General features: G+C 31.0%; 1 long non-coding RNA gene across 1 annotated transcript; it reads left to right on the top strand.

Moving 5' to 3' along the window:
* Window positions 1–3,682: 3,682 nt before the first annotated feature.
* Window positions 3,683–4,621, top strand: LOC128290691 (uncharacterized). Its single transcript, XR_008280479.1, has 2 exons — window positions 3,683–3,752; window positions 4,371–4,621. It is a non-coding gene; the product is annotated as an uncharacterized LOC128290691 (long non-coding RNA).
* Window positions 4,622–18,067: the final 13,446 nt, after the last annotated feature.

The raw sequence follows: 18,067 nt of genomic DNA, 5'->3' as shown, positions 1-18,067 counted from the left end.
GTGTATAAAAGTAACATGGATTTGATTCAAATAATAAAGTTGACACTTTTAGAGATAACCAATGTATAAGTAGTTTTCTAAATTTATTTTGGTTTTAAATTTATTTTTATAGATTTTATATAAAAATATAAAAGACATAATACCCTCATTAATATATTTGTTATTTTGTAAAAAAAAATCATCATTTTCTAATTGAGTTAATATTAAGTTTGCTTGTGATACCAACTCGAAAATCTAATAATATCTATTGGCGATGGACACTCAATTTCAACTCAATAAAAAAGAAACTATAGTCAAATATTGTGAATTTAATAGTGTTTGAGTTTATAAAAAAATTTGTATATTGATGGTTTATTATCAATAACTTCTATATTTAGAGTTATTTTAGTATAATTTATGTAATATTTTAGTTTTAGGTTAGCTTTTATTAGATTTTATAGTTTTTTATAGATTAATTATGTTTATTCACATTTTGGTTATTTTTCATTTTTTAGAATTAGTTTGGATATAATTGTTATTTCCATCTCAAAAGGTCTAGAATGAAGAATGAAACAGATAGAGCTTTTATAAAATTTGGCAACAAGTAGTCTGCTCTAATGGAATTCTTTGTTCGAAAATAAAAGCAGAAAATTTAAATGTTTCATGATTACAAACTTTTGAGAAAAAAGAAAGAGTAAGAACTCATTTGGAGGCGAAAAGAAAACTCTCTTGCATCAAGGAAACTTTAAGCTTGCCATGACAAGGAGATCGGGAGAGCTTAACACAAATTCATCTTTTCTCTCTCTAGATTATTTTCTTTTACTTTTTATTGACGTAAGATTATTTGAATTTCTTCTCTCTCTTTTTTTGTGGTATTTTCGCAACTTAAGATGAACTAAACTCTATTTTAGTGGAGTGATTATCGATCCTATATCTTAGTTAATTGATTGTTTTTCTCTTCAATTATTTTAATCTATGTTAATTAATTGTTTAGTCAAGTGCTTATTTAATTTGCTTGCTTCATCATCAGGCTGTAACAATTTTGATAATCTTAAATTATCTTGGAAAAAAAAGTTAGGGTTGAAATCTAGATTGAATATATTAGGATTAACCTTAGTTGTGCTGATGAATGAGTTAATTTGTAGCTAGGATAGGAATATTCCTAATGCCCTACTCAACTCAATAGGCTTTGTAATACCCCTCACCCGTCTCTATCGCCGGATTAGGGTTACGGGATACTACAACAATTAACAAATAAAAAATGTGCAATTTTAATTTAAAATTTAATTAAAACAATTGTTAATAGACAAGTGTTCATATAACATGATATTCATACCAAAAACAAGCTTAAATCGAGTTTAAGACACAAAGAGTTAGACTCAAGTATGAAAAAGGACCAAATTATAAACTTTTCAAATCTTGCACAAAGTATCGATATCTTCATAAGAGGTATTGATATTTTGTTATTAGATATTGATACCAAATTAAATATCAATACCATTTGACATACTGTGAAATTTAGAATAAAAATTTGGTTCAAAAATTTTTTATAGATACATTTTTAGAGGTATCGATTTTATTAAAGATTTATCAATATTAGTGAAAAATACCAATACCAATTTGGCATTCTGTCAAAATTTAAACTGTTCATTTGGTTTGGTATCAATACCTTGATTCTTTTTATCGATACTTTATTCAAAATGGTTAAAAATCATAAGTTTAAAGGTTCAATTCATGCTCAAATCACCTACTACTTTTAAGGATGCATACACATCTCAACTTAAAAATACAAGTCTTTAACCCAATTCTCTTATGCAACTAGCATGTAAATATCCATTCCCTAAACTTATTTAAGCGCACCCCAAAACATATCAAAACATGCTACATATTTAAATCTAACCAATATGCCATAAGGCACCATCACAAACAACATTCAAACTTATCATCCAAAGTCATTATCTAGCCAAGTTCAAACATAACAAGACAAGATCATGTAAAGTAACAATTTAAAATAATTTCTTGCACCAAAAGATAATCAATAAACAAATCATATTCATTAAACTATTTACTATCAAGATGATCAATACAAGTAACAAATCATGACATTCAAATTTCACATTCAATCTATGATTCACCACATTATTTGTCACAAACATTCAACTTATAGATATATTAGTACAAAACATACCACTTAATATGAACATTAATATACTAACACAAGATACTCCTATTACATGCCACATATACCCAAAATCAACGTTTTCAAAGTTTACCGAAAGATAGCTGGATAATGTGATCTTCAATTTGATTCGATCGTCTGGTTCCGCAAAACGATATCTATAAGAAAACAAGAAAAAATGACACAAGTATGCTTCTACGAGTTTAGTAAGTTCACAGGTTGAAATAATATAACTTATTGTATTTTTATAGTTTAGTAATTAACAAAGTCTTTAACTAACATTAACCCTGTCAATCACAAGCATTCAGCAAGTGTGGATCATATATACGAGTTGTTTTAAACATACCACTTGTGCAATATCAAACATTATCATGTCATGATATAACATCAAAAATCATGAAAACATATACAAGTCATCAATAAGAAATCATATCCAGATATCATTTACATATCATCAGCATGTCATTTAGCCATTGAAAAATATGCCCGATGAACGATATAAACAGATACAGATACATGGTTAATGGTTAAAAAACTAACTATGAATACGAAAAAGGCAAGTTGTAACATTCCGAAATAGGGCCTAAACGGAACAGTGGTTGCGAAACCACAAATTCAGGGTAAAAAAAAATAAAATAAAAAATATTTTATTATTATTTTGAGGTTCATGGTATGATTACATGATTGTGTGAAAATTTCGTGATAAAATTCTATGCATAAAGTGCTTAAATTGAGGTTAGGGACTAAATCGAATAATTTGCAAAACTTGCATTCTAGAAGTTTTAGTATGAAATTATTTTGGAATATTAATTAGGAGATCTTAAATGGTAATTTGACCAATTTTAAGTTCATGGACAAAATTAGGACATGGAAGGAATTTTGAAAGTTTAGTAAGGAGGGCATTTTGGTCATTTGGTTATTAACATTAATAAAAGGTAAAAAGATGATAAAATTGTATCATCTTCTTCAAGTTACCAGCAGAACCTTACCTCTCTCCATAGCTGGGGTTTCTTCAACTTTCAAGCTTCATAGTAAGTGATTCCAAGCCCGCTTTTAATGATCTTTACGTTTTGAAGTCCCTAGCTCGATAAAGCTTATGCTAGCAATAATTTAAGTTAGGAATCAAATTTGGAAAAATACCCATAGGTGAAATTTGTGTATTTTGATGTTTTATGATGGAATATGAGGTTTTAAATTATGTTAGACAACTTGTGCTACTTGGTCTTGTGCTACTTGGTTTTAAGTGAAAACGAGTAAAAAGGCTTAATCGGTAAAAATACCTAATAGTCATAAGTACATGTTAGTGTGTGAATTTGATGTTGCCATAGAAGGAAAAATGATCAGCATGTCATAAACATAAGAAAATAGGATGAAGTTTAATTTACGAGCCTTGGGGCAAAAGTGCAAATATGTGAAAGTTTAGGGGCAAAATGTAATTTTTCCAAAGTTTGAGTAAAGGGTTGTTTTGATAAATGTTGATATTAAATAAGCTAAATTTGCTATTATAGATCAAGAAGAGCGAAATTGAGAGTAGATCGGGGAAAAGAAAAAGTAAAGGACTAAATTGTAAAGTTTAGTCACATTTTGTATCGAGGTAAGTTTACAGTAAATAAATGCAATATTCTTTTATTTTACATTATTATTTTCAATTTCCAGCATTTATATATTATGTTATGAAAATATTTAAAGTCGAATTTAAGGTGAAGTGACAGAGGAAAAGTGTTAGAAAGCCCCGGTTGAACCCTAGGAATGTTAGGATATTAGGGTTGACAGATGTAATGAAATGAGCCATGTAAGTCCATATTAGAAATATGGCTTTGGAGACAGGATTGAGCCATGTAAGTCCATATTATATATGGCATTGGAGACAGAATAATTCATGTAAGTCCATGTCAAAGACATGGCATTGGCGAGATATTGATAGACAGAGCGACCTAGTATCCTTAGTATTCCGAGTGGTTCAACGGGTCAGGATACGAGTTAAATTACAGTGAATTAACAGCAAAGGAAAAGTAGATTATACTTATGAAAAGGAAAGGTCGTAAGAAAGAAGGTAAGGGAATAAAGAAGAAGATAGAAATTGAGAAGTAAAGAAATTTATGATGTTAGATGATATTATGCATAATTATTCATTATGTTGAATGTTGTGATTTATTTGCTTGTAAGCTTACTAAGCCTAGTGCTTAATCTCTTTATTTTCTTCTTCTTATAGTACTTATCTAGTCACTCGGGGATCGAAGGAAATGTCGGAGGCCGATCACACTATCAAAGAAATAACTCGGTATAACTAGACGTTTTGTTTTGGGTATGGCATGTATAGAAACTTAGCTACTTTTGGTATAATATGAATAATGAATGATGTGTAAATACTTGCTAGTGATTAGCTAAGAAAATAGCTGATGATATACATGTTTATTAATATGTATGATTGAATGATGATTATCACATGAAAATTATGAAAAATGTGAAAGTAACCTAAAACAGATTCAAGTAATGAAATGATGTAACTTTGAAAAATCACTAAAAATTGTAGAAACATAGTTTGAAGATGAATAATATATGAAATTAAATCTTATTATGTATATTTTCTTATGGAATAAGCAAAACAGGTAAAAGTATTATATTTTATGATATATCTGAGTTTTAGTGAAACAGGGTCGAGTGATTTCTAGATCCCTGATTCAACTTTGGAAATTCACCATAAATTGTACAAAACTAATTAGAAGGTATAATTTATATGGTTAGAATGCTTGTTGAATCTAGTTTTGAGAGAAACAAACGACTTAGTCATATGAATTTTTTACAGGAAGAAAAATGGTTCGTAGTAAGAAGAGGTCAGTGCAGTCGAGTTTTGAAATAGGGGAAACTTTAACTAATAAACTGTACTAATTGGCTAAGTCAAAAATTCTAGAAAAAAATTAGTAGATATATATATGAGTGTAGTTTCATGAAAAATTTACGGATCTTAATTTCAAGTTTTGAAACTCGAGAAATGAATTTTTAAGTAACCATGACGCAGAAAAACAGTTTATTCCGAAAATTAAAATAAGTGATTTAGAGTTGTTTAAAAGGTAAGATAAGTTTAGTAACACCTCAAGCTTGACTCGGTGATGGTTTCAGGCGTGGGCGTTACATTTATTGGTATCAGAGCAGGTTTAGTCGGTTCTCGGAACAGCTAGTGTGAGAAAAAGTCTAGCTATACATGCCATACTTGTATTTTAATAGTGTGACGACTCCTGACGATTTTTAAATATTTTGTTTTATTGTAATGGATCCCGAGTGAGCTGGTGATGATGATGTAGAAAGTAATGCGCCTGCTCCGTAGAAGGGTAGCGCCATCGAGAATAGGCGATGAATGTTAATCGGGAGGAGTGACTCGAGAAGCTCTCTTCCAAGCTTTGAATGATTTGTTTGCCGAGTTCGTTCGCACGAATCCGTGATTAGACCTCCACCCCTCATGACTCTCGGGCTACCCATGTAGCTCAAGCTCCCCAATCACAGTGCAGTGATAAGAGAAAAGCCACCAGATTGATAGAATCAGAAACAAAGGCGTAAGAGTTCGAGCAACAAAAGATGATGATGCGAAAGAGCGAATTTTGGTTAGAAAATACTATCGAGTCTTTGATGAGTTATCTTGTACACCGAGGAATGTATGGAATGTGTAGTATCACTTCTTAGAGACTCACCTACTACTGGTGGAAGACATTTGTATCAGTTGTACCAAAGGAGAGGGTCACTTGGTATTTCTTTCAGGAGGAATTTCGTAAAAAGTACATCAGTCAGAGGTTTATTGACCAGAAGAGAAAGGAATTCCTGGAATTGAAACAAGGTAATATGACGGATCGATGAGATTTCGCTTAAATTATCGGCAACTTAACAAGGTAACAAGAAAGAACAAGTATCCATTGCCTAGAATTGATGATCTGTTTGATCAATTGAAGGAGCTCTGTGTTTTTCAAGATAGATTTGAGATCCGGATATTATCGGTTGTGAGTTAAAGAGTCGATGTCTTGAAGACGCTTCCGGACTAGGTATGGTCATTATGAGTTCCTTGTGATGCCATTTGACTTGACTAATGCTCCTGCCATTTTCATGGACTTAATGAACCGAATTTTCGGACCGTACTTGGATAAGTTTGTAGTTTTGTTTATTGATGATATCTTGATTTATTCTCATGATGAGACCGAGCATGCGAGCATTTGAGAACGCTTTCTGATTCGAAAGATAATCGGTTGTATGTCAAGTTCAAGAAAAGTGAGTTCTGGTTACGAGAAGTTGGTTTTCTTGGACATATTGTTTCAGGTGAAGGTATTAAGGTTGATCCAAGCAAGATTTCAGCCATTGTTGATTGGAAGCCTCCTAGAAATGTATCAAAAGTTAGAAGTTTTCTTGGTCTTGCCGGATATTATAGGCGATTTGTAGAGGGATTTTCCATGATAGCTACCCCGCTACCAAGATTGTTGTGAAAGGATGTCAAGTTTGAATGGACTGAGAAGTGTCAACAAAGTTTTGACAAGTTAAAAGCATTGTTGACTAAAGCTCTGCTTTAGTGCAACTAGAACCGTGTAAGGAGTTTGTGATTCTGATGATGCGTCCATGAATGGACTTGGTTGTGTACTTATGCAGGAAGGAAGGTAATTGCTTATGCCTCTAGACAACTAAAGCCACATGAGAAGAACTATCGACACATGATTTAGAGCTAGTTGCCATTGTTTTTTGTTGAAGATTTGGAGACATCATTTGTACGGTGAGAAGTGCCACATATTCACCGATCACAAAAGTTTGAAATATTTGATAACTTAAAAAGATTTGAATTTGAGGCAAAGAAGATGGTTAGAGTTGATTAAAGATTATGAGCTAGTGATCGATTATCACCTGTGCAAGGCAAACGTTGTTCTTGATGCTTTGAGTAGGAAATCTTTATTTGCATTAAGAGCTTTGAACACTAGTCTAGCCTTATCGATGATGGTTTTATCTTAGCTGAGTTGAGAGCTAAACCGATGTTTCTTGAAGAAATTTGTGAAGCTAAAAAAAAATGATGTGAGTTGTTAACCAAAAGAGATCGGTGCAAGTCGGATGTAGAGTCGATTTTCGGATCGATTCATTTGTTGTTTGATGTTCCGAGACAGGTATGCATACCAAGAATGATGAGCTTATTCAAAGATTTTACAGAAGCACATAGTAGTTCTTTGTCTATTCATCCGGTAGTATAAAGATGTATAATAATTTTAAAAAAAATGTCTTGGTGGGTAGGAATGAAAAGGACATTTGAGTTTGTTTTAGATGTTTGATCATCGGCCAGGTAAAGGCCGAACATCGGTACCTTCAGTTTATTGCACTGTGCTAGTCCCCGAGTGGAAATGGGATCGAGTTACTATGGATTTTGTGACAGATTTCCGTTTACGAGAAAGAAAGATGCGATATAGGTTGTGATTGATAAGTTAACGAAGTCGGCTCATTTTATCCCAGTTCGTATGGATTATTCACTTGACAAGTTGGCCGAGTTGTATATGTCAGAGATAGTCAAACTACACAGGGTACCATTATCGATCATTTTAGACAGAGATCCAAGATTTACTTCACGATTTTGGAAGAAATTACAGAAGGCTTTGGGCACAAAGTTGAGTTTTAGTACAGCTTTCCACCCTCAAACCGACGGTCAGTCAGAGAGAGTTATTCAGGTACTTGAAGATATGCTTAGATGTTGTGTACTGGAATTTCAAGGCAGTTGGGAAAAATATTTACCATTAGTAGAGTTTGCCTACAATAATAGTTATCAATCGAGTTTGAAGATGGCACCTTATGAAGCTTTGTATGGACGTAAATGTCGCACACCTTTATATTGGATGAGCTTAAAGAAAGCCGGATTTCTGAGGTTGATCTAGTTAAAAAAAGAAGAAAAGTGAAAGTTATCAGAAATTGTTTAAAAGCAGCTTCAGACAGAGAGAAGTCATATGCAGATTTAAAAAGAAAAGAGATCGAATATCAAGTTGGTGACAAAGTTTTTTTGAAAGTATCCTCGTGGAAGAAAGTTCTCAGATTTGGCAAGAAAGTCAAACTAAGTCCATGTTTTATTGGACCGTTTGAAGTGATTGAGAGAGTCGGACCATTAGCATATTGGTTAGCTTTCCCGATTGAGTTAGAGAAGATTCAAAATGTATTTCATGTGTCTATGCTACGTCGTTATCATTCAGATCCGTCACATGTGATTTCTTAGACAAAGGTTGAGATTCAACAGACATGACTTACGGTGAAGAACCCAGTAAAGATTCTAGCTCGAGAGGTAAAGCAATCAAGGAACAAAAGTATTGCACTTGTGAAAATACTATGGAATAGACATGGGGTAGACGAGGCTACATGGGAACCCAAGAGGCTATACAAAATAGTACCAAAATCTCTTCACAGGTAAGATTTTGGACGAAAATCCCTAAAGGGGGGGAGAAATGTAACATTCCGAAATAGGGCCTAAACGGAACAGTGGTTGCGAAACCACAAATTCAGGGTAAAAAAAAATAAAATAAAAAATATTTTATTATTATTTTGAGGTTCATGTGATTACATGATTGTGTGAAAATTTCGTGATAAAATTCTATGCATAAAGTGCTTAAATTGAGGTTAGGGACTAAATCGAATAATTTGCAAAACTTGCATTCTAGAAGTTTTTAGTATGAAATTATTTTGGAATATTAATTAGGAGATCTTAAATGGTAATTTGACCAATTTTAAGTTCATGGACAAAATTAGGACATGGAAGGAATTTTTGAAAGTTTAGTAAGGAGGGGCATTTTGGTCATTTGGTTATTAACATTAATAAAAAGGTAAAAAAGATGATAAAATTGTATCATCTTCTTCAAGTTACCAGCAGAACCTTACCTCTCTCCATAGCTGGGGTTTCTTCAACTTTCAAGCTTCATAGTAAGTGATTCCAAGCCCCGTTTTTAATGATCTTTACGTTTTTGAAGTCCCGGTAGCTCGATAAAGCTTATGCTAGCAATAATTTAAGTTAGAATCAAATTTGGAAAAATACCCATAGGTGAAATTTGTGTATTTTGATGTTTTATGATGGAATATGAGGTTTTAAATTATGTTAGACAACTTGTGCTACTTGGTTTTAAGTGAAAACGAGTAAAAAGGCTTAATCGGTAAAAATACCTAATAGTCATAAGTACATGTTAGTGTGTGAATTTGATGTTGCCATAGAAGGAAAAATGATCAGCATGTCATAAACATAAGAAAATAGGATGAAGTTTAATTTACGAGCCTTGGGGCAAAAGTGCAAATATGTGAAAGTTTAGGGCAAAATGTAATTTTTCCAAAGTTTGAGTAAAGGGTTGTTTTGATAAATGTTGATATTAAATAAGCTAAATTTGCTATTATAGATCAAGAAGAGCGAAATTCGAGAGTAGATCGGGAAAAGAAAAGTAAAGGACTAAATTGTAAAGTTTAGTCACATTTTGTATCGAGGTAAGTTTACAGTAAATAAATGCAATATTCTTTTATTTTACATTATTATTGTCAATTTCAGCATTTATATATTATGTTATGAAAATATTTAAAGTCGAATTTAAGGTGAAGTGACGGAGGAAAAGTGTTAGAAAGCCGGTTGAACCCTAGGAATGTTAGGATATTAGGGTTGACAGATGTAATGAAATGAGCCATGTAAGTCCATATTAGAAATATGGCTTTGGAGACAGATTGAGCCATGTAAGTCCATATTATATATGGCATTGGAGACAGAATAATTCATGTAAGTCCATGTCAAAGACATGGCATTGGCGAGATATTGATAGACAGAACGACCCTAGTATCCTTAGTATTCCGAGTGGTTCAACGGGTCAGGATACGAGTTAAATTACAGTGAATTAACAGCAAAGGAAAAGTAGATTATACTTATGAAAAAGGAAAGGTCAGGTAAGAAAGAAGGTAAGGGAATAAAGAAGAAGATAGAAATTGAGAAGTAAAGAAATTTATGATGTTAGATGATATTATGCATAATTATTCATTATGTTGAATGTTGTGATTTATTTGCTTGTAAGCTTACTAAGCCTAGTGCTTAATCTCTTTATTTTCTTCTTCTTATAGTACTTATCTAGTCACTCGGGATCGAAGGAAATGTCGGAGGCCGATCACACTATCAAAGAAATAACTCTAGTATAACTAGACGTTTTGTTTTGGGTATGGCATGTATAGAAACTTAGCTACTTTTGGTATAATATGAATAATGAATGATGTGTAAATACTTGCTAGTGATTAGCTAAGAAAATAGCTGATGATATACATGTTTATTAATATGTATGATTGAATGATGATTATCACATGAAAATTATGAAAAATGTGAAAGTAACCTAAAAACAGATTCAAGTAAATGAAATGATGTAACTTTGAAAAATCACTAAAAATTGTAGAAACATAGTTTGAAGATGAATAATATATGAAATTAAATCTTATTATGTATATTTTCTTATGGAATAAGCAAAACAGGTAAAAGTATTATATTTTATGATATATCTGAGTTTTAGTGAAACAGGGTCAGAGTGATTTCTGGATCCCCTGATTCAACTTTGGAAATTCACCATAAATTGTAAAAAACTAATTAGAAGGTATAATTTATATGATTAGAATGCTTGTTGAATCTAGTTTTGAGAGAAACAAACGACTTAGTCATATGAATTTTTTACAGGAAGAAAAATGGTTCGTAGTAAGAAGAGGTCAGTGCAGTCGAGTTTTGAAATAGGGGAAACTTTAACTAATAAACTGTACTAATTGGCTAAGTCAAAAATTCTAGAAAAAAATTAGTAGATATATATATGAGTCTAGTTTCATGAAAAATTTACGGATCTTAATTTCAAGTTTTGAAACTCGAGAAATGAATTTTTAAGTAACCATGACGCAGAAAAATAGTTTATTCCGAAAATTAAAATAAGTGATTTAGAGTTGTTTAAAAGGTAAGATAAGTTTAGTAACACCTCAAGCTTGACTCCGGTGATGGTTTCGGGCGTGGGGGCGTTACACAAGTACACCTATCGAATAATAGTATAGCTATGGTGAGTAGGGAATATCGTATCCATGAGGACTAAAAGTACTAGTAATTACCATCTTCTTATTATTTAGTCGACAAATTGAAATGATTGTTTTTAATCTAGATTTACAAATCTAATTTAACTAAGAATGGAATAGAGAATGAAATAGGAAAATAATCAAAGATAACCAATGAGATAGGCAATACCTAAGAAAGAATCCACCTAGACTTCACATATTATTATGAATCTGAATTAAACAATTTATTCACTTGTGTCTTGATCCATAGAAATCCCTAAATTATGCTAATATCTCTTTCGAGAGTAAGAACAACTGACTCTAGGTTGATTAATTGAAATCTCTTTCTAATTAAAACTCTTATTGTCGCATTAACTCGATCTATGAATTCCCCTATTAGATTTGACTCTAAACCGGTAGATTTATGTCATCCTATTTCTAGATTTACATGCAACTCCACTCAATTATGTTAGATATACTCTTAAACAGAGACTTTTGGTCCACTAAAATAAGCACATTAAACATGAATTAATATCCCATAAATATTAAAACAAGAAATAAGCATACATAATTGAGGACAAGAATCAAGTATTTGTCATATAATCAGAAATCAAATAATAAGATTCATCATAGATTTCATCCCCTAGGTATCTAGGGAGTTTAGTGCATAATCCTAAATAGAAACATCTCAAAGTTAGGATAATCACAAGACATAAAGAAACTCAATAAAACTTCAAAAGAAATTAAACAGAGATCTTCGATCTTGAGAGAGATCTGCTTCCAAGTTAATTCCAATGGCATTCTTCGAGTGTTTTCTTCAAGCTTCTCCAATTACTCCCTTAGGTCTTTTTCTAATTGGTATTTATAGACTTTAGAATGCTCAGAAAGCCTAAAATTTGGGTTTTCCCGCGTATTTGTGAAGAAGGGTGCTAAATAGACATGGGTTGGCACATGGGTTTTTGGCCAGCCCGTGTGGAAATACCCAGGTCGTGTGGATCCTGAAAACAGCTCTATTTATCCGATTTTGGCTCTTTTTTGCTCCTTCTGCTCCCAAATGCTCTCTTAAGTATAGAGACATGAATTTAAAGGATTAGGAGCATCAAATTCACTAATTTGCATAATTAATCATCCAAAAACGCATTAAGAATGAGATTAAAATATGTTACTTTTATATCTTATCAATGTTTATCCACCCAAGACACGCTAGAATGCTCAACTGAGCCAATTTAACCAAGAACACACTTGGGCACCAAGTGCCTAGCTTGTAGGCTAACATCCCTCCAGAAATATGCCAAAATCACTGTAAATATAACTCGGTAGTTCACAACAAATGCTAGACTCTGGTATATTCAATGTATAACAACAAGTCAAGAATCATCATCTCATCACATGTTAATCCTGTACAGCATGCAAAATAACCTAATGGCATGCCAATTGTATCCTATCCTATGTTCATCTGGACTCGATACACAAGATTGTATAACACATTACAATTTAATCACTTTCTCACCTTGTATCAATTTGTAACAATTTAATTATATAAATATATACTCAACAATCCATAATTCACAAATCAATATAATATTATAAATTATACAAATTAAACTGTATGAACTTACCAGGGCTAAACTGCAGGGATAGAAATATCAAGGACTAATTAGCAATTTTTCTTTTCCATGATTTTCTATCGATTCTTAATCTATACGATAATTTATTTCAATTATCAGTCCCAAGTACATTATAAAAGTCCGTTTGATGCATATGACTTTTTTATTGATATTTTTCATAATTGCCCTAAATTTTTACATTTTATTCAATTTAGTCCCTAAAATCGAAACAAGCTCATTTTTTCCTTAATTAAGCCCAAAAAAATTATGTCTAATTCATTATTATCCTAAACTTACAAGAAATTAATGCCATTTTCAACCATTTAATAATTTAGTCCCTAAATTCAAAACTATGTAAAATCACTTTACAAATTAGTTTTATTTTAACATCAAGCTTTAAACCCAAGCATAAACATAAAGAAATCTACAAGAAGAACAATGGAAATTTTTCAATACTTTGACAGTTTCACAAAATAGTCCCTGGGCTAGCTAGATTAAGCTACAACGATTTCAAAAACATAAAATTTATAAGAAATTGGTTCAAAACGGACTTACATGCATGAATAACTAGACAGCCAAAATTCCCAAGCTCACTACCATGGAGGTTTTTAGGGGAAAATAGCCAAATAAAGAAGATGGATGCCACTTTCTTTTGTTTTTATTATTTTAACCTCAGTTTAATTTAATAATAATATTATAAAACACCAAATTTTAATTTAATTCTTTCAATTAATCGTCCATATTACTTAGTTATGGTCTATTTGCAACATAAATCCTCCAAATTTAACTATTTAAGCCATTTAGTTAAGAAAAATCAATAGCAAGCAAGTTTTACAACTTTTACGATTTAGTTCTTTTTTCTTTAATTAACTAGCCAAACGTCAAAATTTCAAGACCAAATTTTAATATGACACTAACTACCTCGTAAATATTAATTTTAAATAATTAATATTTACAGACTCACACATCGTAAATGTGGTCCTGAAACCATTGTTTCCGTCACTACTGGACAACGCGCTATTTCAAGCCTGTTCTTAAAGACTTAATCCAACTTGCCTAGCATATGAGTACAATTAGTGAGGAATGGGGATTAAATTAGTTAAATTCTAGAGGGGTATGGTTAATGTTGTAATAACTTGATTTTTGTATGTGTCGAAAAACCTGGTTTGAGATTAAATTTCCTTAAACTGAGATGGCCCAAGTATTAAATTGAGAAATTATGAGTTAACTATGAAAATATAAAATGATTTATTTAATTGATTAAAGAAAATAATACAGTGATTAAATTGTACAATGGTTAAAACTAGTTGAAATTGAATTGGATTTGAGTAGGGGTTTAAATGGCAATTAAATCAAAGCTAAATAATAATCTAACCATTTATTTATTAGGACTAGCAGCCTTGGTGAATCTTTGCGTTCATTGTTTAGATTAAATATTGGCCTTTGATTTGGTTTTAATTAGTTAATTAAAAATTAATTATATAGTATATATATATGTTAAGCTATGGGGGAGAGAGAAGAAAATAAATCGCTTCTCATCTCATCTTCTCCATGGCCATACATTGAAGGAAAAAGAAAAACAAATAACCTTCCCATTTTCGGTTTAAAATTGTCCAAGGTGGGAATGTTTTATTTCTATCTTCTTTATTAATTTTAGTAATGGAAAATTGGTGAATTTAACCAATGCTTTAATTTAATTATTGTTGAAACTAATTCAAATTCTCATTGTTAAATTCATGGAGAATATGGAAGTTTAGAGAATATGGGATGATGAAATCAAGCTTGTATTATGATGAAATCATGTTAAAATTTTAATAGAAAGAGTTAATTTGAGCTTGGATCGAAATTAAAGCTACTTTGTTAATTATTTGCTATTAAGGATCAAATTGTAAGGAATGTAAACTTTTTTGTTTAAGATTATAAATTAGTAGCTGAGGTCCCTGTAATATAATTATGAAGTCGGATTTAAATTCAATCAAATAGATAGTAAAGTACAGGAATTCAGATATTAGAGTTTCAAAGAAACTAAAATGAAAGATTTAAATAATTTATTTAAGGATGGATATTAATAGTGTTTCTAATGTCATTGAACAAGGCTAAGTACAAAGATGAAACATCGAGGGACAACGAAAAAACATGCATGAACAACGAATAAAAAATCCAATTTGTGCTAAAATAATTCAATTTGTGCTAATATAACTTGTTTCCCTTGCATAAACTTGATAATAAGTTAAATTGAAGATATTATTATGAAATGATAATTAAAAATATTAAATCTATTACTAAGTTCGATGGTTCAAATATAATTGGTATAATGTTTGTTATCTATGTGTGTGATTAGCTACAATATTATAATAAAAATATAATGATTCATATGATATTAAAATCTAATGTGATCTTGGTCAAGATGGTATGATATATATATTATTTAGGCTTAATAAACTATTATAGTGAATTGATGTTGTATATATAATATTTTGATGATTCTAGAATGATTTATGTATATTATGTGATAACATGATATTGGTTGAGTTATTGAGATGAGAAATGAAATGTTACTATTTCTTGGTGAATTGACTATGATTTGTTTGATATAATGAGATGGTATGATTTATAAGTGATATTGTTATACGATTAGAATACATTGTATTAAACGATGTCAGATGTAGTATGGTATAGTTGGTATTCCAATTAAGTCTATTGAGTCCTGGAGACTTGTTAGAGTTATATGCTTTTGGGCCATGCACTTACATGCCTTGTTATGTTGGATTTACATCCTAATTTGATTGTAAAACGAGCATATAAAAGCTCCCTAAGTGGCCAAAAATTGATTCGGGACAAAAGGGTGAAAATCAAAACCAATTAATGCTCGTCACGACTACAGGGTATCCCACGTTACGACTACCATAGCTCGTTGCGACCTCAAGAGGTTTTCACATCATGACATGACTCATTGAGTATCCCTCGTCGAGCGCACGCAAATTACAACGTCATAACGTGACTCTCTAAGTAGCCTTCATCATGACGTTGAACTTGCAACTTCAAAACATGCATTTTTTACTCCCCAAGCACTTTTATACACTTTTATAAGTTATACCCTTTCTGAACAACAAATGAAAATTTTGCAATTATACATTTATCGACCCTAAACATTACTCGAATCATCATAAAACAACTTCAAACATATCCCAAATACAAAGTTTACAATGAAGACCATTACCGAACAATTTCATCATTTAGTACCTTATATAATATTCTCAATGAGATCTTATGTACATGTAAAATCTAATGCCCAAAATTTAAAATCCATACTTTCTCCAAAGCTTGAGATGTGATGAGATGAGTTGGAGTCGATCTTCACCTTTACTTCAAAACGATCTTTACCTAAATGTTTGAAAAGAAACATGTTAAGCTCACGAGAGCTTAATAAGCATATCAAGAATCACACCATGTAATTAAAATTAATTTCTTTCTTAATTACATATATAAACATATATACTACTATTTTTTCATTCAATCACCTTATACAAAATTTGTTTCCACAAGTTATAAATACTTACGCCACATTAGATTCACTTACCTCATATTGCTATTGCCCAATTATAGAATTAATAAAACACGATAGGATAAATGAAAAAATCGATAAGATGCACTGAAGTGCCACTATTCTTCGCACAGATGTGCAATATCACTTTACACTGAAGTGCCACTCACTTGCATAGTAGTGCCGCTTTCACTTGAATCGTAGTACCATTATCGCTAGCACACTTAATCACTTTCCTAATTGCATGTCATTTACATCCTACTAATTCACATTTTGTCTACATGGGCATTTAACATACACAATTTCACTACATTCATACAACATTTAAGAATAGTTCTAACTTTACCCTTTTTATGATTTATTCTTTTTTTTTATACACAATCAACTATTATCAATTCTCAAGTGACATTTATTTCATCACTATTAATTTCTATCACTGTTTATTTTACCCATTTAAAATTTTAACTTCTTACAATTTAGTCCTTATTTAACAAATTTGTAAAATAAATGCAAATTTAGTCCATCTTTGTAATAGCCTAAATTTTCAGTGGTGTCAAAACAGTGATTCAAGATCACTAAATCCAACAAATGAGTAGAAAATATTATTAATTTAGTGAATATAAGTTAAATGTGAAGTTAGGAAAATTTTTGAAATAGCGAATAGTGTACTAGAAATAAATATTAAAAAATTAGAATCAGAAACGAGGTATCGAGACTTTAAAAATTTTAAACTAAGCCGTAAATATTTTTGTATATATTTATGGAGTGTTAATAAGTTAGTATTAAAGTTTCGTCAAGAAATTTTAAAGTTCCGATAGTTAATTGAATAAAAAAGGACTAAATTGTAACAAATGTAAAAGTCAAATAGACCCAAGGTCTATTTGGGCTAGACGGCAAGGGACATAAAATCAGCAGAAAAATTGATGAATTAAGGGAAAATTGGAATATTACAAAATTTACTTAATAAAGTTAGGACTAAAGTGGAATTATCTAGATTTCTCTTTATTTTTCTGCATTCTCATCAGCAAAAACACCATAGAAGGGTTTTATTAAGCTGTTTTTTTATATTTTTACTGCAAGTAAGTTCAATTCTTGATTATTTCGTGAAATTTTTGTGTTTTTGTGACTTTTACAACTAGGTCCACTTGTTGAATTCATTAGTTTTTGATTCTATGAAAGAAATTGAAAGTTTTTATGAATATGTGCTGGAAGTATATGATGATTTAGCATGGAATTAGAGCTTTAAATTGTTTATATGCTGATTTTATTAAAAGAATTGAATAGAAAGTGAATGTTTGGGGCCTAACAGTGAAAGAGTTTGAAGTTAGGGTTTTATGTGGAAATTCTAAATTTAAATAGTTTTAAAATAACTTATAATGTCTAGGTAAAGTATTAATTGAGAAAAAATTAGTTTAATTGAGGGGTTAGTTGAGCAAGGACTGAATTGTATGAACTGTGAAATTTGGGGTAAAATGGAAATCAACATTTTTCACTAAAAAAGTTTTGGACAGCAGCAATAGTCTAATTTTAAAAAATCACCAAAAATTGTAGAAATCGAATCAGAGGATGAATAAAATATGAAATTAAAGCTATTTTGAGTCTAGTTTCTTATAGAAGAAATGGTGAAAGCATTAGCATCATAAATCATGAGATATAATAAATTTAGTAAGACAAGGTCAGAATGATTCCGGGTTCCCCTGTTCTGACTTTGGAAAATCATCA

The sequence above is a fragment of the Gossypium arboreum genome, chromosome 3 (assembly GCF_025698485.1).
Source record: "Gossypium arboreum isolate Shixiya-1 chromosome 3, ASM2569848v2, whole genome shotgun sequence".
Classification (NCBI taxonomy): Eukaryota; Viridiplantae; Streptophyta; class Magnoliopsida; order Malvales; family Malvaceae; genus Gossypium; species Gossypium arboreum.
Note: the sequence above shows the minus strand (reverse complement) of the source record. Positions and strands in the feature narration are given on the sequence as shown.